We start from the raw sequence: 27,906 nt of genomic DNA, 5'->3' as shown, positions 1-27,906 counted from the left end.
AAGTGGGTAAGGGTAAATGTTTAAGTATGTAAAGGAAAGAGATTAAAGGTAAGGGGATAAACTTCAAGCATAAAAGAGCAAGATTAAGAGCAAGTGGGTGGTTAAAGATAAGGGTTAGGGGTAAGGGCTAATGATTTTATGTAAAGGGACAAGAGGGTAAGAGGGAAGACTAAAAGGGTAAGGTGATATTTGTATGGTTTATGGGTAATGAGATAAGGATGAGAAGGGTAAGATTTTAAAAGGTGGATTAACAAAACAAGGTAGGGTAATGACACGTTGAATAAACGAATGATGAGGTAGTGACTGTTGGACTTGAACCCTTTTGTAGCGTCATTCCCAGCCCTCCTCCCTTTAGTCTCCTGTTTTCTGAACCCATTTTTGTAGGCATGTAGGACTCTGCACACTTTAACACTGCCAACCATTGCTAAAGTGTTGGTGCTCTTTCCATCAAATATAGTGAAAATGGCCTGCACCCAGTTGGCACATTTAATTTACTAGTAGGTCCCTAGTAAAGACGTACTACATGTACCCAGGGACTGTAAATGAAATGCTACTATTGGGCTTGTAGCACTCATTGTGCCGCCCACTTAAGCAGCCTTGTAAACATTGTTCAGGCTTGCTGCTGCAGCCTGTGTGTGCAGATTGGAACTTCCAGTATGAATTCCAATATAAACCTTTTGCCAGACCTAAGTATTCCTTTTTTAAAATGCTCTTTAATTGTAAAGCCAGATGTTCAGTCACAATTTTGAGAATGTCCCTTCTAGGAAGTTGGCATTTTCTTGTCCTAAACATTTGCGGCCTATATCCTGGGTCATATAGCTAGGTGAAATTGGCAGTTGATCTTTGTGTATTGTTCCCAGACAGTGAGTCAAAGGGACAATGGGTTTTGGCAGGATGGGCAACTCTGACTTAACGAGGGGGGCGGAGCTGTCACCTATCACACTTGCACATCACAAAGGCTCTGCTTAGCACATCTACAAAAGGTTTGTCACCAGTCTTTTGTGCTTTTAGATGGGTTAGGGCCAGGGATGAGAGGAAGAAAACTTCAAAAACCTTCTGGGGTGGGGCAGTACTAGAAACCTCTTCTATTATAAAGTGGGCAACAGGTATATATAGTGGGCCTCGGATCCCAACACTTCGGTACATCTCTGGACAAGTGGAAGACTCAGAAGGACTGCTGTGCTGCTCTGCAAATGGACTGCTACTCTGTTGTTCTGCTGCCTGAGTGAAGGACTGGACTTGCATCTTGAACTGCAGGGACAGAAAGGGGTCCTACAACCTTGAACCCGTCACCTGGATTCTGCCAGTTATGAGTCCTGTCCCCCGTAGTGCTGCCACCCCAGGCCTGGATCCTTGTAAGTGGGCCTGGAAGTGCACTGCCAGACCATCTGTGGTCCCAGCACAGCTGCACAATGTTCCCCCAAAGTAGAACTTCCCATCACAATCCTCAGCTGATCGGAACCAATGATGCATGACACATTTCCCCCAAGGACCTGCTCCACCACTGCAGCCCCTCAGAACCACCTCTGTACAGTGCATCTCTACCCATGAACCTTGCATACATAGTGCAGGTCTTTCAAACCAGCTAGTGTGAGGCGCATCTTCACGAAAGGACCTCACATCACCTCTGTAGCAGACTCATCCTCGACACAGGCCTTTGCATCGCTCCACAATCAGGTTTAAAGGTACTTTTGTTCAGCAGGCCTATCTTGGTCCCTGTAGCCACCCTGTGCTCCTTCACAGTCAGCCTAAACTTGTGCCTTTGTCCCAGTCTGATGCGACTAGATAACCACAGTTGGCGCTTGGTGCTTCTAGACTCTATTTTCAATTAAAACTTTAGAAATTCATATCTCCTGTTCTACTGATTGTTTTTTTGTTGTTTATGGTCTCAAATAACTAAATTGGTATTGGATTATTCTTGAGTTGTGTTTTCACTTTATTACTGTTTCAGTGCCGCACAAATACTTTACACATTGCCTCTAAGTTAAGCCCGCCTGCTTTATGCAAAGCTTCCAGAGGGGTAAGCACTGGTTAATTCGGGATTTGCTTGTGTTTCACCCTGACAGAGGATTTCACCCCTCAACCAGTATCCCAATTTCCAACAGTGACAATGCAATGTTAAAAGTGTGCTTATTTACTGAACGATGTGGAACAAGTAAAGAATAAAAAAGCTGCCATGAGATACTCGACAAATAAACAGCAAGGTAGGAAATGGTATGTATTCCTCTACAAGTAGTAGTGTGGAGGGTGGGTAATGTTTCATGCAATGTATCACATGTTGCCTAGCATTATCCATTAATGTTTCTTATCGGACAGTAGTGCTGGATTCAGCGTTGCAGCTTAGCCATGGGAGCTTTTCAATTGATGTAGTTCTGTTAGAACTGAATATTTTAATTATCGAAAATAATGCTAATGCATTGCCCTTTGGGGAGGGATATCCACAGCTCTGCAGTTTAATGTGTTTATCTGAGGTGCACATTCACAACAAAATGCAATTCAGCAGGCACTTTGCTGTGAGTGTGCATTTTTATTGGTTCTCTGGAAGAATTTTGTCTCTGTTTAGTTTGCCCAAATTCTGTACACTGACTTTTTGGGAATTTTTGAGTTTTGGCAATAATCAAATTTACGACGTTGTATTCGCTTCAGAAGCAAATATAGACATTACAAGATATGTGTGTGCTCTTCAGTGTCTCCTCTTCCACTTAATTCTCAACTTCCAACTAGCAGAACAAGGGTCTGCATTATCTGATGCTCCAGCATAACGTCATGATTCTCTCCATTATGCTGTAAATCTAAACATGTGTATCCCTCATGTTTAACTACAATTTAAAAAAAATCGCAAACGGATTTTATTGTCAATGAAAAGTTATTTCCTTTAAGAAATAGGCAATCGTTGAAGTGATTTGTAATTGGTAATGATCTGTTGATTTGAGCTAATCATGTTTCTGACAGCATTGAATTGTTATGCACAATTTATTTAATCTCATTCTGGAATCGTAACTTAAAAAATAAGCAATAATTATGCAATGCGCCATGTTCTCTCCTGTTGGGCACAGAGCCTATGTAAAATTGCTTCTACCGGAATGATTTCCCCGAGAAACCACCAACTGAGATATTAATTAGATGCCCAAAAGGCTGCTATTGAGTAAGATGAGAAGTATATCCGAATATGCAGTGTTTTAAATGCTTATATTTGAAGACCAGCCCCCTCCCCCCTATCAGTGGAGACTCTCACCTCCGGTGCAGTTACATCAACGCCACATTTAACACCCCCACAGGAGAAACATGTGAGAGAAAACACTCAATCATGCTGCAGGCAAGAAAGTAGGTCTTAGATTTTCTAAATTGCTATTAAATGAACGCGCTAATGGTTTAGATTCTGTCTTTTTGTTTTAATTTACATAAAATGCATATTAACTATAATATTCTAATTGACTAAATGTAAAAAAAAAGCATTGCTATGGGTTATTATTAAATATGCAATTGATACATTTAGAGGAACTGATTGAGTATGCATTAACGTTTCTTGTGGTACAGTAACGATTGTTTGTTTTTCACTCTGATGATTACGTACTCACTTCGCAGTCAATTAGTGTATGTTATTTAAGAGTTAAATTACCTTCCTATTGTCTCTTTTAATGATTTAATAAATCTTCTGTTCAATATTACTTCAACATCAGTTCTGTCTTTGTTTCTAGTGACGAAAAGTGAAACAAAAACTGTTTAGAGGTAAGTACAGTATCATTTCGGAAGGAAAAGGATCTAAGGGGCATATTATCAACAACTAGCGATATTTATCGCTAAATGGGCTTAGCGATATTTTTGTTATTGCCGCGCATCGCCGGAATTTATCGCAGAGATAACGTGCTATTAGCAACGTTTATCTCTAAAGCGATAAAATATCCGGCGATAGCGGCGAAATGCGTTAATATCGCTGGTGCTAATGGGGGCTTAACATGAATATCCACCTCCCAATGGATATACAGGTTAAGAAGTGGTCAGATCAGGCGTTAGGTTTTGGCGATATTTGCGCTTGGAGCAAATTTTTTCATTGCTACTCCTGCGTTGAAAATAGGTGATAGCAATGTTAGCGACTGCTTTCAGTCGCTAACACGTTGGGTACGCCCACTTTGCATGTTATTAGCGATAAATATCGCTGACATGCAAAGCGGGCCCCAAGCCACTCGCTATCACCTAAAAGCTTTCGCTAACTGATGTTAGCGACAGCTTGCTAATAGGGTGATGAAATTATCGCCGCTTTGCGGCCGAAAACGGCTGCTAAAGCGGCGATAATCTCATATCGCTTGCCTTGATAATATGCCCTCAATACTTTTAAAGTAAACATGCTTTCTGAAAAGCATAGTTATGAGCAGATATTATTACTGATCTTTAACCCATCCATGCTGCCGTCGACCATTGGCCGACGGCAGTACTACCTTGCTGGTGCTGCCGTCGGCCAATGTCCGACGCGGCCCCACCCGTTTTGCGGAAGTGCCGCATTTCCGCAAAACGGGCGGCGCAGCCAATGGGTTAAAATGCACATAAGAATATTCGTGCTTCCGATATGAATGCAAAACTGTCCCAGGTATCATGGAGATCATAATTTAAAACTGAATTTTGGGACAAAACTATGCTGCATTTCTGTTTCCGTAGCTGAACACTATGAGCTCCCCTGCTTATAAGTCCTGAATCAAAAAGAGCATTTGAAAATCTGCTCATATGGGTTTACTAGTAGATGGGAAGAACATGTTAGATTTATTCAGAATGTATCGAGTTGTGCAAGTGTACTCTTTGAAACTAAAGATTGCCACAGCTTCTCAAAAGAGCCTGTATACATTTCTCAATGTGCGATTATAAAACATCGGTGAATTAGTACATGGAAACTATACCACTCTGAAAAAGGACTGGCCAGGAGTGAATAAGAACACTAGCACTCCCAGATATAAATTGGTATGCTCTATCTTTCCAGTTGAAAAATATCAGATGTCTTGTGTCATGCCCCGATGATTCTAACTGGGGGAGGATTCTGAACATAATGGTAGGTCTAGAGCAGAGGTCTTCAAACTTTTGTAGGTTGAGCCCCCCCAGCTGAATTTTTTTTAGATATTGGGCCCCCCCGCCACCTGACAAATTTCTGGAATCTGGTACACTACATAATTGACCGCCGCGTACATATCACGGGCCATATCCGGCAGACTCACAATACTAGGCTATGTGCGTCACTACCGATGGTCCACCTGCTGCCGCCTGCGTTTCTTAACTTAAAATGCGCAGCTCCTGCTCCTCCTGAACTCGCCGCTCTGACCGTGGTATTTCCAACAGTAACTAATGCCAGCTGCAGCTGATTTTCACCGTTGTCAATGCAGGACACGGTCGACCGTCTGCGGTAAAGATGGCTCATGGATGGTTCCAATGTGGTATCAGATCCCACCTGCACCAGTCATCCAAAGTCAGGGCTAAAGAGGCTGGTTGGCTCACGAGTCAGGGTCACCGTGCAGCGCCGGGGGAAAGGGTGGGGGGGGTGGGCAGTCACAGTGAGAGTGGGTACAGCAAGCTGCTGTGCTCATTGGTTGCTTTTTTTCAAGAAAAGAGGAGACCCGGTCACTGTTTTTAGATTCTGCAGCTTTATTATTTGGAGCAGAATTGCACCCTAAGTGATTCAATCCTTGGGCGCTTCACTTTTTTTTATATGAAAGATTAGATAGAAATTTTTTAATTTAGCAAAAAATCCGAGGTTTACTCGTTGTCCTGCACAGAGGCATGTATTTACAAGTACTGAAAACAGTATATTTACAAATGTCAGACACAATTATTACAAAACAAAAAGACAAAACATTAAGCACTTTTGACCGAACAGATCAGAAAAGTCATTTCTTATGATAGTACCCTACTACCTATTGCAACCAGACCACTCTAATACAATTTTCATTAACACTCTGGTCTGGTATCATACAGGCATACAATTCGTATTGTGTTCAGTTTATTTCATATGACACATTGAACAAGCCTTATATGAAAGAAAAAACATTCGAAATTCAAGCGAATGTGTAAGAAGCCGACCCGTTTCCGAGTCCGTAATCTATTTATCGGGCTCTTCTTCAGGGCTTTGGGTTGGGTACCTGTTTGGGCATAAGCGGAAGGGCTTATTTAGTGTGGGACCTTTATTAACGTCGTCACTGGTTAATACGATATAGCAAGTTATTATTACCTTATCGTAGAATTTTTTATGCAGGTTTGATCCGTTTTTCAAGGGATGTTGGCTGAAAACATTCCCTGTGTTCTGCAATACAAACAATTCAATTGTTTCTGTTTGTTGTTCACGGGGACTGTGTGTTAGTTATTTTATTAAGAAATTAAAAGCCGTGACTCACATGAGTTAGCGGTGATACATGTCTTCCAGTCGATGTTTCTCGTTATTTGTTTAGGCAGTTGGTTAATATCTGTAACAATAATGGCGCGCTTTTTTTAGTTCCAATAGTGTAAAACTGTATCTAAGCAGGTAAGGCTCGTGGGCTCACCGCCCAGGTAAAATGCACTTACTTTTTGTTGTTTGTCAGGGCGCGGTGCACCAAGCTAGTCCCAGATGAGGTTGAAGGGGAAGTGAACTCCGCCACCTCTTTTTACTTTGTTTACAGTTCACCGTTTATCTGCGGAGGTGAGGGGGATCATATCTTAGCAAAACGTATTTCCCACATTTATGGTACATGTCATGCGAAGTTTACAAAAATGGCATGAACTTACTTCGTTCGGTTCAGGAGCATGCCGAATGCTGGGTTGTTTAGTAGGTGGGGGTGCTGCCCTTTTCTGTCTTAATTAAGGGTTGCCGCCTGTGCTACGGATACAGAAATGAAAAATATATTGTACTCTCTGTACCCTGCATGCTCATGCTATTTGTATTATTAGGCGGGCGTGCGCGGCGTTTTACCTGCAAATTTCAGTGCTGCTTCCATCTGCCACAGAATCACTCGTGTGAGTGACTATTGCGGTCACATGATTCCTTTAAGGCTAGTCATGTGACATGCTGCTTCTGGGACATGTAGTTTAGAACTTCAGTTGATCAAGGGGACATTTAATTTAACACTTCTGGGACGTGTAGTCCAAAAGCTTCATTAAGTCCGTGGAGTGTTTTTCTTGAAATAAAGGGCAAACTTATGGCCGTGGTCAAGTTACATGCGGCCCGTTAACAGATTATAGCATTCTCCGTATTCATTCAAACCTGTACTCACGCAGTCATATTTTAAAATCAGATATGCTTCTCTCTGTAGTAGTAGCGCTTCAACATTTCCACCTCGTGGGGGAGCCTTTATTTTTGACAATACTGACCATTTCAAATCTTTTTCTGAGTGGCCTTGATCGATGCAGTGTTGGACCATTGGTGCATTCAATACCTTTTGTTTGATCCTTGATCGGTGTTGCGCCAATCTTTGTGTGATTTGTTGTGTGGTTTTACCGATATACAGTTTGTCGCAAGGACAAATAATCACATAGATGATGTTTTTGCTTTTACAATTAGTGAACTCTGTGTGGGTCCATCTAATGGTGTTATGTTCAAACAAGGAGCCTTCAATAGTGCTTGCGCACGATATACAGGTTCCACACTTGTGGTGGCCCTTCGCTGGACCAAACTTCCATAATGTGCGTAAGTCACTCTTCATTTGGGGGATACTCAAGTCAGCCCTTATTATTTGCTGTCCTATGCTTTTGTTTTTTCTTAATGCAAACATTGGTTTGGGAAATGGAATATTTAAGTTAGACAATAAATGCCAATTTTTCAAGATTATTGATTTGAATTTGTTGGTCAGTGGGCCATATGTGGTCACACATACCAGTTGTTCTAATGGCTTTTTGTCTTTTTTCATTAGTAAATTTTCCCTGGGCGTGAACCATGCGCGTTTGGTCGCATGTTTTAGCATTTTTTTGGGGTATCCTCTTCTGGCGAGTTGGTCACACAAGACTTCTGCATTTATTAGATAGTCTTCTTTTCTCGAACAGTTGCGTCTGATTCGAAGCAACTGGCTGTAGGGTAAGTTTTGTTTCAGACTCTGTGGGTGAAAGCTCCGATAGTGGAGAATGCTGTTCTTATCTTTTTTTTGCGGTATAGAGTTGTGGCCAACTCACTATTTTCATGAAACACTTCTACATCAAGAAATGTTAATCGTGTGTTACTGTTAGCCATGCTGAATTTAATGTCAGGGTGTCTGGCGTTTAACCATTCGTGGAACTCTATCAATTGAGTCTCAGTCCCTCGCCACTGGCACCAGACGTCATCAATATACCGATACCATCTGACGATGTGTACGCCATATGGATTGTTCTGGAAGATGAATCGTTCTTCATACAATGCCATGAAGAGCACCGCCATCTCCGGTGCATAAGGACACCCCATGGCGGTGCCCTTCACCTGCATGTAAAAAGTTTCCATAAATCTGAAAAAATTTCGTTTTAAAGCCAAGCTCGCCAATTCGATTATAAATTTTGTTGGAACTCTATGGGGTCTGGGCCTTGTGTCTAAAAAGAATTCAATGGCTTCAAGTCCCTCCTCTTGGGGAATTTGTGTATATAATGAATTGACATCGAATGTCACCATTAATTCTTGTTGGTCATCAAAGGGTAAACTTTCAATTTTAGTGATAAAGTCAGCTGTATCTTTTATGTATGACCTAACCTCGCACATGAATGGTTTCAGGAACACATCGACATATTTTGCAAGTGGCTCTAAGATGGAATCACACCCGGAGACTATCGGTCTTCCGGGTGGGTGTTGTAAGTTTTTGTGTACTTTGGGTAAGAAATAAATCACCGGTGTTCGCGGATTTTTCTTACTCAAGTAGTCAAATTCTTTTGGGCCTAATATGCCTTCATCCAAACCTTGCTTCAGTTGTATTTGAATTTCATGTTGGATCATGTTGGATGGATCTTCAGTTAGTTTCCTGTACCATTCCGTGTTTTCTATTTGACTTTTTGCCTTCTCTACATATTTTTCTTTTTGCCATAGCACTAAGGCGCCCCCCTTGTCAGCCGGCTTGACCACTATTGATGTGTCTGCACTGAGTTGTTTAATGGCCAACTGTTGGTCTTTTGTGATGTTTCTTTTGTAGTAATGTTTTTGTTTCCCTAAGTGCGTGAGTGAGGAGAGAACTACTTGCTCGAATGCCAAAATTTGTTTTGGAACCATTTGTGGTGTGGGAGTGAAAGTTGACTTGTTTGAGAGATTTGATGGTTCTGGTATCCTGTTATTCTCTTTGTCATGAAAGAAAGCTTTCAATCTGACTTTTCGAAACAGATCTTGAGCTTCTATTTTTAGTTTAACAATATCTGTATTTGTGCTAGGAACAAACTCATTGGTTGCAGCATGACTGATGGCACATAGGTGGCGGTAATTTATCATGCGACTGGGAGGGACCAAGCCTACCGGGCCGGAGCAGGGCTCAGCTGCTGTCCAGTGACGATCATGAATAATTATTAAGGTCTTGATAGAGCAGGTAATATATTAACTAAACTGTAGTTATCAATTACATCTATTTAAACACTTATCCGCTGCTGCCGTGAATAAATTGCTGTTACAGTTTTTTTTAGCTATGTGACTAGGTTAGTGTAGTACTAGTAGTAGGGCAGAAAAGTACCACACCACGGAAGAACACTACCACAGCATGGGGGATTTTAGTTTAGGATGGGCTCACCACCTTCTGCTTTGGTAGGCCTACAGTCAGGAACCACAAGTGATGACAAGAACACCATGCTGGCATGGCTAACCTGCAGCCATGATGTAGTTTTTACCCATGTATGTATGTGTCTGTGGCGACGAGGCAACAAATAACTTTATAAGGCCCACAGTCTTTACTATCCAATTGACATACAGTGGCGTTAGGCCTTTTCCACCTGCGATCCAAGTGGTAGTGAGCAGGATGGCACACAAGTTTACCTGAGTGAGGTGACAGGTTGGAGACCTGTGCATGGGTAAGAAGAACTGTGTATTAAATACCGCCACGATCATACAAAGCTTTTGAATTTCGAAAATATAATCAAATAGGAATGCCAGTGGCAGCATGGCAACGGAAAACAATATGTCACATTTAAAAGCCATTCAATATTCTGAATCTCTCAGGTAGCTTGTTCGTAAATATATTTAGCCAATTATGACTTTCAAGTCAATGTATGATTCTGTCATTAAATAACAGAGTTATCCTATGGAATAAAAAGCCAAGCAACACAATGCAAATTTTGCTATTACAGAAATTGTTTTTAAAGATCTGATAACTCACATAAACTCTGAAGTCAAGGGGTCTAGAATGTATGCAAGTGTATTAATTGAATTAATGATCCAATATGTGTGTCAGCCATATATACAATCACAAATACACATATTAAAAATATTGCAAATACATGGGTGTCAGTATTATTATCCATCCATATTAAAACAACACCAATCATTGACTTCAAACAATAAACTTGGACATATTATTTAACACATAATATCATACAAGCTTTAAAAACAAGTGCCTCTTACGACCTAAAGTACATAATGTCGCTATACAGTATCTAATAACTGTTCTGGTATCAAACAAATTTCAGAAGTGGCAAATGCTCTCAAACAGATAACATCATGTGCAAATTACACGATAAAGTGCCCTGTACACTCTGGACTCCGCAATGTGCACATTTCGCTGTATGCTACCTCCAATAAACAATTATAGTGCAATTACATTTCCTAAAGTAGCATGTGTGTCATTTCTAATGTTTATATACATTTCCCTCATCAGCTTGATTTTGCTTGCGAGAAAAGTGTCACTCAGTGGTTGAAATGTAATTCATAATTACACTGAAATGATAAAAGTGTCACACATTGCAATCTTAAACCTTGGCAGCTATGGAACAGTTATTTCAGCTGCAGTGGGTTCACGCTTGTTAGAGCATGCGTCGCTTCGCTAGAGTGTTTGGGACCAGCAGAGCAGTTAGTGGTCATGGCTCCAGCACGGTACTGTATACCCGGAGACGGTTGTGCAGTCTTGAAGACTTTTACCCTGGCAGTGGGACATACAGCAGGCATGGGTATATTTATGCCTCCCTCTCAGGGTATGTGATGAAGAAAAGTGATAATGAAATGTTGCCTACGGTTTCTGTGGTGAGAGATGCGCAGTTCCAGCTCCTACCTGACGTGGGTGCAACTGTCACTTGTAAGGTGTGCAGCATTAATTCCCGCTTTGCCAAAGTTCAGATCCTCTACATTGCATCCACTCCATTGAAGAATACATTCAGAGGAACAATACGAAAGGAAGACATTCGAGCCTCTGAAAAAGACAAGGTTGTAGTGTACAAGAGTTTCCGAACTGGTGACATCGTTCTGGCAAGTTATTTCTCTTGGTGATGCGCAGTCCAACTATCTGTTGACAACCGCTGAGAACGAGCTGGGCGTGGTGGTTGCCCATAGTGAAGCAGGAGTACAGATGGTGCCTATCAGCTGGTGTGAGATGCAGTGCCCGCAGCCGCACATGAAGGAGTTCAAGAAAGGGGCCCGGGTGCAGCCAGAGTTTCTACAGACGTAGTCAACTTGAATTTCTCAGAAGTGTTGTTTCCCGCGCCTCTTGGAGCTGTGCTGCACACTCCGCATTGTTTGGCAGCTCTCCTGGTGTAAATACAATCTGTTGTTCTAGGACATGTACAGTCTTGCATCTCAATGTGGTGTCCATGACAAAGGGTACATTGGTTGACGGAATAGATGGCATATCAGCAGATTCATGTCCAACAAAAAATTGTTTCTCAAAATTGTTTTGCTCCTCAGTGCCTAAAGTGGTTATACTACTCGGAAAATGGTTTGATAGGATCCGATTCGGCACAAAATGAGTAATGCCGTTTATTTTTGCAGGCTTTCTTAATGCAACTAAAGTGTAATGTTTGTATTTAAAGACAAATAAAAGTAGTTTCTAAGCTGCAGTGGGAGGCAAGGAGTCTCCTCTGCTCTGAAATCGAATGCCAAGGAACAGGACTGTCTATTCCTTTGCTTTCGGTTTTAGCTAGGGAGACGTCCTGCCTCCCACTGCAGCTGAAGCATTTCAGCACTACCAATTAACCCCCTCCTGGGATGGTGAACTGTTAGCACTTAGCTGACAAAAGCATGGGCGCGTCGTGCCCAATGATTTCCCCTCCCTCACCCCTCCAACCCTCTGTCACCAAGAGTTCGCTAATGAAAGAAATTCCCATTTGAAATGGGTGAAGACTTGCGTCGCAGAGGACAACAAAGGTAAGATTTTAGGGTTGTGTGCGCGCCCCCCCTGGGATGGTGTTGCGCCCCATGGGCGGGCACGCCCCACAGTTTGAAGAACTCTGGGCTAGAGGGAGGTGAGTCCGGGTTTCTATATAAATTTGGAGCAGTAAAATTTTACAAAAAAGTACGTCAAAAGGTTTTAAAATCGGCTCTTATAGTATGGAACAAAGTTAAAGGAAGATGGGGCATCACATATTACTCTAAGTGTGCCCCAATCTGGGAACCTCCAGGTCTGCCCCCATGCCTTAGGGATAGCCTGTCCCCTCCCATTAGGAGAGCAGGAATAAGCATTTGGTCTGACTTAATAACATCAGAAGGGGTCCTTCCGTGGGAGGTATTGAGAGCTAGGATAGGGGATTCCCTCTCTAGATTTAAATACATCCAACTCTGCTCCTGGTTCATGGCCGAGAAAGAGAACATAGAAGGTAACTGGGAAATCGAGCGTGCTCTTCTATCTCCAGGGCCTGGGAAGAAGGAAGTCGGGCTCTGGTATAGGAAAATGCTGGAAGTAGAGGAAGAGCAGTCACCCCTATTATATCGGGTTTGGAACTCTACGAGGCTGGCTGCAGACTCAGCTACCTTGTACGACAACCATCTCAAAGTACTCTATAAATATGTTAGGACTGTTTCTCTAAAAAAAAAAAAAATTCTATACTATAAACAGGCTTTATTATACACCGAAAAAACTAGCGAAGTTCGTAAACCCATCTCCTCTTTGTCCAAGATGTGGACTCATAGAAGCGGATGATATTCACATTTTCTATGATTGTTCGGTAGTTGGATCATTCTGGGGTAGAGTGGAGAGGGCTATTGAGAGTATTTTTAAAACAAAGTTATGTTTGAACTTAGCTAAAGTCATGTTTGGCCTGGATGCAGACCTTATTGCTGAATTGAGGGAGACACAAGTTGCTTTATTTTTTTGTTTAATTTTGATTGCTCGAAGAGAAATCTGTAAGATCTGGAAGGATGCCAGCCCTCCACTATACGAAAATTGGCTTCGAGCAACACTTAGAATGGCATGTTTAGAATCACTTTTAACTCACAATGTAAATAGCACGGTGTGGAAACCGTTATGGAAAGGGAAATAGCAATGAGGCTGAGATAAAATATGCAAGGTCCAATGATTAAACCATGCCTCGGTATAAAAAGGCAGGCTGGGTTGGCCCCAAGCGAAAGCAAGAACTCTGGCCCGGGCGTCCAGGATAAGATTGGGCCATAGGAGATAATTTGCACTCGTTAGTGGTGAGATGAGGACTACAAAAAATAAAAAAAATAAAAAAATAAAGATTGCCACAGCTTCTCAAAAGAGCCTGTATACATGTGTGATTATAAAACATCGGTGAATTAGTACATGGAAACTTTACCACTCTGAAAAAGGACTGGCCAGGAGTAAATAAGAACACTTTTATAGGGTCCAAACAACCTGAAAAATAGTTTTAAATAACAACAAGCTGTAGGTAGATTATGTGCGTTTCGATCACATTTCTACAGGTTTCCTCTGCCTAGAGACACTCACAACCTGCCCCTTTGAGGAGACTGATTTACACTTAAACCATACTGGTTATGTAGATCAGTCTTTTTGCCACGTTCTACTGACTTTATTTGACTCCGACCTCTGGTTATGGACATTTGAAGTCGCTGTTGCTTCAAGAACATAAACATAAATGCTTTTGCTAACAAAATGTGTCAAAATTAACACTTCAGCACCAGATTTGCCCCTTAAAATCTGGTGCAGTCGCGCAATGTTCAACCATGAGATACAGATGTACAATTTGTACCTAAGAACCTAACGTGCTTGAAAAGATGAAAAGCCCAAATATTTACGGTAAGAAGTGAACACTGTTTTTAAAATTGTGAAAAGAACATAATCCTTAATTGGCTTACTTCTGATAGGAATATTCCGCATACTTCAACATTGCTTCGTATAGATACATTGGCATTACAAAGTCCTTGGAACCATTATAATTGATATTATATATACAGCAATTATACTTGTTTTTAAAATGTTTTTGTGTTTATACCTCTTAGCAAGAGTTTTATTTGCAAAAGGCTATTCACAAATCTCTTTGTCTTTCAGTAATTGACTAATCATTGCTCTAAGGCTAGTGCATTTAAAAGCAAGTCTGCAAAGAAAAGATTCAGGAAGGAATGGACGTTTGCTTAAACCCATCCATGTCATATAACCTTATGACAGGAAACCTTAAACTCCATGTGATTTTAAATAGGGATACTTAAGAGTGTAACAGAGAAGTTGGGGACATTATCAAGGAGGGCGATAAGAGATTAACGCCGATTTAGCGGCCGTATTTGGCCGCTAAGCGGCGATAATTCTATCACCCTATTAGCAAGCTGTCGCTAACAGCAGTTAGCGACAGCTTGTAGGCGATAGCGAGCGGTTTGGGGCCTGCTTTGCATGTCAGCAATATTTATCGCTAATGACAAGCAAAGTGGGCGCGCCCAATCTGTTAGCGACTGAAAGCAGTCGCTAACATCGCTATCGCCTATTATCAGCGCAGGTGTAGCGATGGAAATATTCGCACTAAGCGCAAATATCTCTAAAACCTAACGCCTGCTCAGACCAGTTCTTAGCCTGTTTATCCAATGGGAGGTGGATATTCAGGCTAAGTCCCTGTTAGCGATAACGCATGAATATCGCTGGATTTACAGTGATATTCACGCATTTCGGCATTATCGTCGGAAATTGTATCGCTTCAGAGATAAACATTGCTTATAGCACGTTCTCTCTGCGATAAAATCCGGCGATGCTCGGCGATAAATTTTTTTTCGCTAAGCCTATTTAGCAATAAATATCGCTAGTTGTTGATAATAGGCCCCTTGCACTCTTCTCTACTATTGTCTCTAGTTTCTGATGGTGTCTACCAGCAAGGTATCAGTTTAACATGTTGTTAGATCTGTCAGCATTAGGGTGGTCTAAAATGTTTTGCCTTCACCCTCCTAATTTGCTGAGTGTTTGTTGGCTTTAGAACATTGTGCACTTTACCACTGCTAACCAGTGTTCAAGTGCTTGTGCTCACTTATTAAAACATGGTAAAATTGGCTTACATTTAATGTTACTAGTGGACCTACAACATTTATTGTGCCACCCACTTACATAGCTCCTTAAAACATGTTCCAGGCATGTAATTGCAGTTTAAAACTTTCAATTTGATGTGGCAATAAAACACCCTTGTCAAGCCTTAAACTCCTATTGCATTAAAGTTATCTCTACGGTAGGCCCTAGTTACTCTACAGGGCAGGGTGCATTGAAATTAAAATGTTAGACATGCACTGTTACGTTTTACATGCCCTGGCAGTAAACAATCCTGAAATTTGTTTCTAACTACTGTGAGGCATTAGGATAATATTGGGTTGCCTTATTATATCTATAAAGTGCTAACCTTTGATTGGGAATTGTTGAACATTTCATGTTTGGCGTCTGAGAAAACAGTAAAGTCGGATTTTAAGTTGCAATTTTTAAAATGCTACTTTTTGAAAGTTTATAAGAAACGGGGTGGACCCTATACCGCCCAGCTAGAAAGGGTCCATATTAAGGTTCCAAAAAGAGAAAGGAACTAGCGGGACATTTAACCACTGTCAATCACTGAAAGACCAAACCATTAAATATAATGATCCAATGATTTATTCATATCAATATTTAAATATTTTTTTTATGTCCACAAAAGAATTGTTGGTGTTGGATAAGGAACAACAATGTGCACTTCTCATTATTTACAAAACCCATACAAGCCACTCGTTATATTTCATCTACAATTAAACATAAATGAATTTAGACAAAAATACACATTGTACGGAAAAAACACATACAGTGACTTTCAACATTAACATATAAATACAAATATACCCTGGGAATGGAATTCTGTGGGAGATAAAAGCTTTGCTTAGACCACTAGTAAAAACAAAACATCCCTTTTCCTCTCTAAAACGTAATTATGCCGTCTCCATTTACATTTCGAAGAACGAGAAGCAACCGATTTCCCAAATGGTGTGTGTTTCAACATTTGGACCCCACACTAATAAGTTCCGCCAAATGATTTTAAAAAACTGGCATCTACTCCAAGGACTTGAATGTCCGTTTGAACGACCTCTCTTCGGGATGAAGAAAGATCAAAGTATAGGGCAACAATTGGTGGGAGCAGATTGTACTTTGACCGCCAAAAAACATGACCTCCGCACCCATTAGAACCTCAAACCACTAGAAGGACACCACAAATGTGGAACATGTGTGTCCTGTGAGACCACATGTGAAGGCACGGTCTTTGAACACAATACCATTAAATGGACACATAAAACCTTTTCAAATTGTAAGACTAAGAATGTTATATATGGGATTACCTGCACTTGCGGCGAACTGTATATTGGCAAAACAAACCAGGAAATTCGCCAGCAGACTGTGCAACCTAGATCGTGAATTCGCACTAAAGTTTTGACTGCGCCACTTGTAAATCATTTTATAGAGGCTAACCATAATGACAGGGACATAAAATGGACCGTCGTATTGGCCATTAAACAATCATCGAGGGGTGGGGATATAGAAAGAATCCTCCTGCAGAGGGAGGCCTACCTCATTTTGAAGTTCAATAGCGTGCTTTCAGGTTTAAATGAAATGTCTGAGATCGCGCATATTTAGCACTTATGTCTTATTGAAGTTTATTCTGCCTTCAGCACTGCATGATTAAGTTTGAATGCTAGTGTGATAAAACTTCGGTATGAAAACTACAAGTACCATGAGCCCTTGTGTTAAACTGTTGGTGCTGAGTACCATTAAACAGGAAGCCCATTCCCCAGTCAATTGATTGTCACAGACGAAGCACGCTTTGAGAGCACGGTTCGGAGTTTTAAAGTAAGTGAGCTATGAGACACAAACTGTGGTTTCAAGCCTTTACTTGCTGAATGAAGCATTTTTAACACACATTTTCATTTAACCTAGAGTGAAAACAAAGGTTGCATCGGCTGTTTGTTATCGTCTATTGCCGCCTTGCAACCCGGTTTCATGACTGAGGTCATTGTACAGAAAACCGTGAGTGCTTTAGATCTTCTTTTTAATAAAGCAGACTCTGAGATTCAGGCAAACTAATTAATAGTTACTGCTTTCGGCTTTCAGACTCGACAACTAATAAGAATATTAAGGCACACCCCGTGAGCATGAGTAACCGATCTGCAATGCAGGTTGTGCATTGTCCAATAAGTAAGGGCCATATGTATCAAGCTAATTAGCATTCGCAAAGGCCGAAATTCTGCGAATTTCGGCCTTTGCGAATGCTAATTTGACAAATGGTATGTATCAAACATATTTGATGCAAAATAAGGAATAGCAAAATTTGCAATTCCTTATTTTGCGATTGCACTTAAGGAATCGCAAATTTTGCGATTCCTTAAATGCAATGTATCAAACAAAAAATGTTCAAAAAATGCCATTAAGGATTAGCAAATTACCACCAACTTCTAGTTGGTGGTAATTTGCGAATTCTTTTCAAAAATCATTTTTCCAAAAAACAAAAGGTGCCATATGACGCCCATGCATGCCCTTAGGGCATGTATGTGCGCCATATGCACCCAAATGTCTTTTTCAGGGGTGCAGCAGGGTGTTCTTGAGACACCCCTGCACCCTTGAAAAAATTCCTAATTTGCGATTAGCTAATTGCTAATCGCAAATTGCCCCTTCATTCCTATGGGCCTCCTGGCCCATAGAAATGATTGGGTAATTTGCGATTAGCAATTTGCTAATCGCAAATTAGGAATGGTAAGAAATCGCTATTAAATAGGGATTTTGTACATACATACCATTTTGCATTTCCTAAATAGCGATTTCTTAATATTTGCTATTTAGGAAATGCAAAATAGTTTGATGATACATATGGCCCTAAGTCTTTCCGTTTCTCATTTAATGATCGAGCCTTGTTGTACGTTTTTACAATGAGCACTAAATAAGGGTCTTTTTTCACAGACCACCTTTAAATGAACAACAATCCTTCAATTATCTAAAGAGCTCTGAACTCAAAGGTAAATGGAGTTTTAGAGAGGAAAAGGGATGTTTTGGTTGACTAGTTGTCGAAACAAACCTTTTGTCTCCCACAGAATTCCAGTCACAGCCCTAAGGAGAAACCCCTGTCCAAGGCCTAGATGTATCAAGTCGTTTGCGAATCGCAAACTGTCTATTTGCATGTTTTGGCATGCATCAAAAATTCGCAAATTAAGGAATTGTAAAAATTTGCGATTCCTTAAAAATCGCTATTTAGAAATTGCAAAGGGGTATGTTGATACATCTACCCCCAAAAGGGCTTCGAAACGCGTTGGCACCTTGTTTACCAACAGGGGACTATGTGTTTGAATTAAAGCAGCAACTGAAGAAATTAGTTTAAAATAGGTTGCTTATAAAATACATCCCCGTTGGGTGGTTGCCCTGAATGATAGGCTTTGGGCAGCTGTTGTTGATTTCTGCTTATGACTGGCAGCAGTGTATATTTGTATATATATGTGTATGGTGCAATGTGTATTTTTGTATCAATTCATTTATGTTTAATTGTAGATGAAATATAATGAATGGCTTGCATAGGTTTTGTAAATAATGAGAAGTGTACATTGTTGTTTCTTATCCAACACCAAACATTTTTTTGTAGACATAACAAAAATATTTAAATATTGATATGATTAAATCATTGGATCATTATCTTTAATAGTTTGTTCTTTCAGTGATTGACAGTGGTTAAATGCCCAGCTAGTTCCTTTCTATTTTTTGAACTTTTAGAAAGTTAGCAAACACAATAAGATGATGGACGAAGTGCTGATGATTTTCTGATACTCACCCCAGTCACAGATCTGGGTTTAATCCATAATCGTTCTTCTGCTCACTAAGCCACCCCAGTTTGGACCCAGCCATATACTAATCAGTTTTGACCCTGTTCCTCATGGGAACAGCCCAGCCCAAACTCCCAGGCCAGGTACTCCCTGAACCAGAAACAAGCTACCTGGAACCCGTTTTGGGGTTTCACTCCTCATCAGCCAAGCTAGCTTGAATCCATTGGCAAAGTGAGCAAGGGACCTATGTCTGGGCATACCCTGGCTACTTATGGTGAACATAGCAAACACAATAAGATGATGGACGGAGTGCTGAAACTTTTCCAACACTCACCGATTTAGGTTCCATCCATCATTGTTCTTCTGCTCGCTAACCCACCCCAGTTTGGACCCAGCCATATGGAAATCTGTCTTGACCTTGTTCCTCATGGAAACAGTCCAGCCTGAACTGACAGGCCAGGTCCTCCCAGCACCAGAAAAAAGCATCCTGGGACAGGTTTCATGGTTTCACCCTTCAGCAGCCAGACTAGCTTGAATCCACTGTCAAAGTGAGCAAGGGACCCACATCTGGGCCTACCCTAGCCACTTAGGGCAAATATAGCAAACACAATAAAATTATGGACGGAATGCTGAAACTTTTCAGACACCTAGACCTAACCATAAATTGACCACCCATTTCTTTTATTTTTCTGTGTCACTCATTGTCATTTGTTTCAGTGGATTAATATCTATTTGTTTATCATTGCAAATTCATCTCAAATTATCATGATACATATGTTCTAGTTTTGCAGAAAAGTCGCGAAGACTGTGTTTTTTTCAAAAAAGTGTAAAACTCATATGTATATACATATATAAGCTATGTTTGTCAATAGATGTTTACTACCATGCTGTTTAAACTTCTCTTTCTGTAATCATTTTTAACAATAACCACTTTTAAATTGTATTTCCCATTTTCACAATGATACCGGTAGTCGCAATGATGTCGGTATTTGCAAAGATCATGTGACTATGTAAGAAAGAGATTTGATTAGAGAAGACAGTTTTCATTTATCTTCATAGGAAGTCCCCACCTATTTCTCTGATATTGATTCTTCCATTCATTTTGGGAGTATTTACATGGGCTGCTGTGCTTTCCCTATAGCTCTGTGTTTAGAGATTTGGCATACCTATTTTTGGTCAACAAAGTGGCAGCAAGAGGAAATCAGAAGGAGGTTGTGCCATAGCAGGCAGAGGGGCATCAGCAGAAGGTGGCACACTGAGACTCTGCTGATGAAGGGCCTGCACCAAAGAAACAGAGCTTTGGTTGGAAATTCTTCACAATCCCCTCAGGAGAGTCAAATGCGGTCGCTAAACCCTCTCAAGATGTAAAAACAAAAAATATTCATGTGATACAACTCTAATGTTGTCCTATTTAAAAATGCACCAATCTAACAGCTTGAAAAGGGCAAGGAAGGAAAGAAATGGAAAGGAACCGTCTACTTCCTCGGCTGCCCCATCTGTCCCAGGAGTGAGATTTCCCAGGGAAGTAGTACCCAAATACCCCGTGAGTGGAGGCGTGTTGGCACATATTGCCTGGACTGCAGCACTCACTGTTGGGTGGCAGTCTGTTGATGCCATCATTGAAGCTGTAAGGCAACATGCCTGTACATTTGTTTTCATTTATCCTGGTTTTTCCACTATTTCTGTGGTTCTTTTAATTTTGTTCGATTAAAAATACCCCAAAAATGCAAAATGTTAGATAATAACAAAAAAGAAAGTTCTACAAAAAAGAAGACAACAAGTTTCTTGTCAGAATTGGGTTTTACTGTTAAAAACAGATAAAGTATGCTGTATGGGTGAGTGAGTGGCTGTGTGACTGGCTGCATAGGTGAGTGAGTGGTTATGTGAGTGGTTCTGTGGTTGAGTGAATGGGTGAGGGAGTTGCTGTGTGGGTGTGTGAGTAGTTGTTTGGGAAAGTGAGTGAGTGCTAGTATCAGTGGCTGTATGGGTCGGTGAGTGGCTATGTCAGTGGCTGTTTGGGGGAGTGACCACTACTGTGAGTGGCAGTATGGCTGAGTGATTGGTATTGCGAGTGGCTGTATGGGTGAGTGAGAGTGTGTGTATGTAGCTGTATGGGTGAGCGCGTTGTAGTATAAATGGCTGAATGGATGAGTTTGTAGTTTTGTGAGTAGGTATATGAGGGAGCAAGTGGGTGTATGTGTGATTGCTTGTATGAGTGAGTGAGTCTGTGATTGCTTGTAGTTTGAGTTTGAGTTTAAAACATTTATAGAGCGCACGTATACCTGGCGGTTTCATGGCGCTATGAGGTACTGAGCCCAAGAGGGTAGGGAAAACGGGGAAAACGAGAAGAAGGGCAGTTAAGACGGGAAAGCTTGTGAAAAGAGAAAGGTATTAAGCGCCTTTCGGAAGTGCGAGTATTCGGTGGAAGATCTGAGGTGAGCGGGGAGGGAGTTCCAAAAAGCAGGGGCAAGTGTGGAGAATTTCGTGCCACCCCACTTTTTGCGCCTAAAGCGTGGGACTGCCAACAGCTGTTGGGAAGATGAGCATAGTTCCCTGGCGGGGGCGTATGCTTTGATTTCCGAGGAAATAAATGCAGGGGCAGTGCCGACCCGGGCTTGAAAGGTAATGCATCCCAACTTGAACTGAGCTCGTTCTCGAATAGGGAGCCTGTGCAAGGACTTGAGCAGAGGCGTAACGTGTTGGAATTTGGCCAAGTTGTAAACCAGGCGAGCCGCCTGGTTTTGGACCAGCTGTAATCGTCGCGTGCTGTAGGCGGTCATGCCACAGTATAGAGCATTTCCGTAGTCGAAGCGGGAGATTATCATCGCTAGGACAATGAGTTTTAGGGCAGGGAAAGAAAAAATCGGGAGACTTTGCGGATGGTGCAAAGTGAGAGGAAGGAAGAGGACACCACAGAGCTGACCTGGGAGTGCAGGGTGATATGGTTGTTCAGCTTGATCCCTAACGTTCTCACGGAGGAAGAAGGGGAGGGGGGGAACTAGGGAGGGGGGCCAAAAGAGAGGGGTCCAGGGACTGGAGCAACCACCTGTCAGAACCAGCTCGGTTTTGTCAGGATTTAACTTCAGGTGGTTGTAATTCATCCAGTCCCGGATGAAGGTCATGATGGACTGGAAATTCGCCATGGATTCAGGGGATGAGGACAAGGTGAAAATAAGCTGCAGGTCGTCCGCGTAGTTGAAAACGGTGACTTCCATTCCTGGAGGGCAAAAATGAGAGGGGTGATGTACAAATTAAATAAAAGGGGGGAGAGGGAGGAGCCCTGGGGGACCCCGCATGGAACTTTCCGGAAGTTCGCCGAGAAATCGCCCAGGCGAACTGCCTGGATGCGGTCCCTCAGGAAGGAGGACAGCCAGACCAAGGCCGAACCTCCGATCCCCGCCGCCCTGACACGAGAGAGTAAGATGGAGTGATCGACCGTGTCAAAGGTGGCGGAGAGATCGAGGAAGACCAAGGCCTGGGGATGGTTGGTGTCCATACCCTCTCTGAGGTTGTCAAGGACCGATAGCACCACGGACTCCGTAGAGTGAGCGGGGCGGAACCCAGCCTGCCGGGGGGCTAAGACCCCGTTCTCCTCCACAAAGGTACTGAGCGTACGGGTGACATGGCGCTCCAGTACCTTTCCTAGAAAGGGCAATAATGAAATAGGGCGGTAGTTGAGAGGAGCGGAGGGGTCGGCTCCAGGTTTCTTTAGGATGGGCAAAATGGTGGCTGTTTTTAAGGGTTGAATAACAATGCCCTGGGATAGTGAACTGTTGAGAAGTTTGAGAGGGGGCTGCACGCAGGCGGAATAAATATGTCTAAGGATGTGAGGGGGACAGGGATCCAGAGGTGAGCCTGATTTGACCATAGGGAGGAGGGAGAGAAAGGCCTCCTCTGTCAAAAGGGGGAGAGATTCGAGGCGGGCCTCGACTGACGGACACTGGGGGTCGACAAAAGAGGGGAGGGGGAGGGATATTTGCTTTGATGTTGGAAATTTTATCTAAGAAATAGGCGTTAAGGGAGTCGCATAGATCCTGGGAGGGAGAGGGTTTGAGGGTGGCTCTGTCGGAGTAGACCAGATCGTGTACAATAGAGAAGATTTCTCTAGTCTGATTTTCAGCAGCCAGAATTTTTGAGGAAAAGTAGGCAGTCTTTGTGGCCAGAATTGCTTTTTTATATTGGGACAGGAGAGCGGAGTACTGGGTTTTGAGGTTTGGGCAGTAATCACGCCTCCAGGCCCGCTCAGCGTGGCGTACTGAGAGTTTTAGTGCCTTGAGTTCCTCATTAAACCAGCGATTTGCGTCATTCGGACGTCTGGAGGACACCCGCCTGAGGGGGGCAACAAGATTGCAGCCCGACAGGAGCCAGGAATTTATAGAGTCGGCTTGTGCAGAAGATGGCAGGCCGTCTAGGTCCGGGCTGGATGCGAAGAGTGTGGCAGACAGAGCGGCCACATCCACCAGGCTCCAAGAGCGCGCCCAGGTGTTTCTGGGGAGGAGAGGCTTGGTGGCTGGGTTGAGGTGAAGGGAGAAGGATATCAGGAAGTGGTCGGACCAAGTGCAAGGGGAAATAGACAGGGAATCTATAGGGCAGTTGAGAGACCAAATCTGATCAAGGATGTGACCCTGATTGTGGGTGGGGGAGTGAACATGGGAATCGAAGTTAAGGGAACGAAGGGTATCTGAGAATTCTTTAGAGGTTGAGCATTCTGCGGGGTCGGAGGGCCAGAAGTTGAAATCTCCTAAAACCAATATGGAGGAGTTATTGACCGCAAGGGTGGCCACTAGATCATGGAACCCAGGGAGAAAAAGTTGAGAGGGCTGGGGGGGATGGTACATGAGCAGGCTGGTAAGCGGGACTCTAAATGACGGTGAACGAACGACTATAAAGTCAGATGAACCAATGGAGGAAAAAGTTAAAGACTGAAAAGAGAATTCTCTACGAGCGATCAGGGCGATGCCAGCTCCTGATTTGCCGGAGGGACGGTCGGTACATAGAGCGTAGTATGCGACAGGAAGGGTAGCTAGCAAGGAGGGAAGGGAGTGGTCGCCGAACCAAGTCTCTGTGAGAAATAAGAGGTCTGGTTTGTGCAGATCCAGTAACACAAATAGTTCATGGCAGTGCTTGACTGCTGACCTGGTGTTGAGATAGTAAACGGATAGGGTGGTAGGCACTGGTGGGGCCGGAGAAGGATCAGGAGGGAGAAGAGGGAGGGGGGATAAGAGCGGGAGAGAGGGGAGAGGGCACGGAGCCGTCAAACCCAGTTTGCCAATGTGCAAAATCACGGAGTCATCCAAGGGCCACGGTCCCTGGAGATTGTAAAGCTGAGCAGGTGAGTATTGAACAGTCTGGGCATGATGGAGAGCCCCTAGGCCCGGTCGGCCACGGACGGGCTCAGACGGGCTTACCTTTGGCGCGCCTTCGGCCGTAGGCGTGCCCGCTGCGCTCGTCCGCTGCGCTTCCGGAAGATGCACATGATTTATGGACAGATGGGGCGGTCGGGGGCGTGGCCTCTGAAAAAGGGGCGTGGCCTCCGGGCTCGCCGGGATGGCGGCAAGAGATGTTTTGCCTTGAGGGGCCGCGGCAGCGCTAAATCCGCTGCGTGGCCAGAACTGAGGAAGCGAAGTGGGTAGGTAGTGGCAGAGAAATACAGTGACTTTCAAATACAATTTTTTTTAAAAACAGGTTAAAACGAGTCTCGCTCCCGGCTTTCCGCCACAGGAGCTCAGTGCTGTCAGGTCTTCGGCGCTTGCAATCAGCGTCTATATGAAGGGCGGCGGTCGGGGGCGTGGCCTCTGAAAAAGGGGTGTGGCCTCCGGGCTCGCCGGGCTGGCGGCAAGAGAAGTTTTGTTTTGGGGGGCCGCGGCCGCGCTAAATCCGCTGCGTGGCCAGAACTGAGGAAGCGAAGTGGGTAGGTAGTGGCAGACAATTACAGTGACCTTCAATGACAATTTTTAAAAAAAACAGGTTAAAACGAATCTCGCTCCCGGCTTTCCGCCTCAGGAGATCAGTTCTGTCAGGTTTTGGGCGCTTGCAATCAGCGTCTATATGAAGGGCGGCGGTCGTGGGGCGTGGCCTCTGAAAAAGGGGCGTGGCCTCCGGGCTCGCCGGGATGGCGGCAAGAGATGTTTTGTTTTGAGGGGCCGCGGCAGCGCTAAATCCGCTGCGTGGCCAGAAGTGAGGAAGCAAAGTGGGTAGGTAGTGGCAGACAAATACAGTGACTTTCAAATACAATTTTTTTTAAAAAACAGGTTAAAACGAGTCTCGCTCCCGGCTTTCCGCCTCAGGAGCTCAGTGCTGTCAGGTCTTCGGCGCTTGCAATCAGCGTCTATATGAAGGGCGGCGGTCGGGGGCGTGGCCTCTGAAAAAAGGGGCGTGGCCTCCGGGCTCGCCGGGATGGCGGCAAGAGATTTTTTGTTTTGAGGGGCCGCGGCAGCGCTAAATCCGCTGCGTGGCCAGAACTGAGGAAGCGAAGTGGGTAGGTAGTGGCAGACAAATACAGTGACTTTCAAATACAATTTTTTTTAAAAACAGGTTAAAACGAGTCTCGCTCCCGGCTTTCCGCCTCAGGAGCTCAGTGCTGTCAGTGTCAGTGCTAGTGTGAGTAGCTGTATGGGTGAGTGAGAGGGTGTGTGAGTAGCTATATGAATTAGCAAGTGGTAGTTTACATTGCTGTATGGATGAGTGAGCAGTTGTGTGAGTAGGTATTTGAATGAGTGAGTGTGTGTGTGATTGCTTGAATGGGTGAGTGAGTGGTTGTATCTGTGGCTGTAATGGGTTATTCGAGGGAGTGCTTTATGGAATAGTGAGTGGGTGTGTTAATAACTGTATGGGTGAGTGAGTGCATGATTGACTAATTGTATGGGTGAGTAACTAACAGTGTGAGTGGCCATGTGGGAAAGTGAGTGGTATGGTAGTGGCTGTAGAGGTGACTAATGGTATGTAAGTGGCTGTATGTGTGAATTAGGGTCTTTGCCACTGGCTGTATGGGTGAGTGAATGGTTATGTGAGTGGTTGTATAAGTGAGTGAGTGCATGAATAATTGTATGGGTGAGTGAGTACTAGTATCAGTGGCTGTTTAGATGAGTGTGTGGCGCCACCTCCCACCCTTACATCACCACTGCTATCCCCGATGGATACAAAATCTAGAGAAGGGACCACCCCCACCACCCAGGAGGAGGCCTCACCATCACACACAGGTCCTCCCTTTGACTCACTACCTCCAACAAGAGAGATCCCCACTCCAACACAGAACACCTCCACTTCCAGATCCAGACAAACGCTAGGACCTAGCTAAGCAGCACCTTTGCCTACAGACCCCTCGGACCTCACACCCAGTCCGCAACCACCATTGCCGGCCTTGTCCCACCCCACGACATCATCTCCACAGACTACATCTTACTCGGAGACCTTAAGTTCCACCTTGACAAACGCAGAGACCCTGACTCCATCACCCTAATTGAGAACCTCTCCAACCACTGACTTAAGCCGCTCATCACCACCCCCACGCACAAAGTGGGACACACCCTCGACCCCATCTTCACAGGAGGGAATAACGTCCACTTCAGTCACACCACGCAGCCCCCCTGGAAGGACAACCACTGAGTACAATTCACCTTCAACACCACCATCTGACCCAAACCCCACCCTTGTCCACCACAAAGGAACTGTAGCAAGATCATAGAGGAGCACCTTAACACCACCCTCCTCCTAGACCATCCCTACACCAAGAATAATGCCAATTCTGCAGCCAAGGAATTTCACCGCTGGATCTCCAGCTGTGCCGACAATCTCGCACCCCTCTGCCACCCCGGAAAACAACGCCCCCTGAAAGCTGCCTGGTTCACCAGGGAACTCCAAGAAGCCAGGCGCTCCTGCAGATGCCTCAAGAAAACCTAGCAAAACAGGACAACCACAGAAGACATGAACAGCTACCAGAGCACCCTGAAGGAATACCACCAGCGCATAGGAGACACTAAATGGACTTTCATCAAGAACAAAATCCACACCTATGCAACCAACGCCAAAGAACTCTTCAACATCATCCAGCAATTTACCAAACTTCCCAGCAAAGCCATGGACGTCACACCATCCCAAGAACTCTGCAACAAGCTCAGCTCCTACTTCCACCTAAAAATCAAGGCCCTCTACGACAACTTCAGCAAACTGATGCCGAACACCAACTCCCGCCACCACCACCGACAAAGATCTGACCATCACAACCCCGGAATCCTGCTACCCTTGTGCTCACCACCGCGTCCATAAAGAACACCAACTCAGGAGCCCCCATGGACCCCTGCCCACCGCACATCTACCACAGGGCCGCTGCCACCATCGCACCCAAACTAGAACAAACCATCAATGCCTCTTTCGAATCTGGCATCTTCCCAGATGACTGGAAGCGGGCGGAGGTCAAACCCCTCCTCATGGCCGACCCGACGGACCTGAAAAACTTCTGGCGCATTTCTCTCCTTCCCTTCGCTGCCAAAGTCACCAAGAGACTTGTAAACATTTAGCTGACCGCCTTCATTGGAAAGAAATCCATCCTAGACACATCCCAGTTTGGATTCCGCAGCAACCACAGCACTGAGACTACTCTCCTCACTGCTACTGATGACATCCGCATGCTACTCGACCATGGACACACCTCGGCCCTCATCCTACTAGACCTCTCCGCAGCCTTTGACACCCTCTCACATCACACTCTTGCAGACAGACTCCATGCTGCTGGGATACGAATAAACCCCCTCTCCTGGATCAGTTCCTTTCTCTCCGGCAGAACCCAGAGGATCAGACTCCCTCCTTTCCTCTCCGAGCCCACAAAGATC

At 43.9% G+C, this 27,906-nt stretch overlaps 1 pseudogene; it reads left to right on the top strand.

Annotated features, from left to right (window-relative positions):
- The first annotated feature begins 10,938 nt into the window (after window positions 1-10,938).
- On the top strand, window positions 10,939-11,625 carry LOC144761878 (exosome complex component CSL4 pseudogene; annotated as a pseudogene).
- The last annotated feature ends 16,281 nt before the right edge of the window (window positions 11,626-27,906 follow it).

The sequence above is a fragment of the Lissotriton helveticus genome, chromosome 6 (genome assembly GCF_964261635.1).
Source record: "Lissotriton helveticus chromosome 6, aLisHel1.1, whole genome shotgun sequence".
NCBI lineage: Eukaryota > Metazoa > Chordata > Amphibia > Caudata > Salamandridae > Lissotriton > Lissotriton helveticus.
The sequence above is the reverse complement of the archived record's forward strand: the minus strand, read 5'-3'. Positions and strand labels throughout refer to the sequence as shown.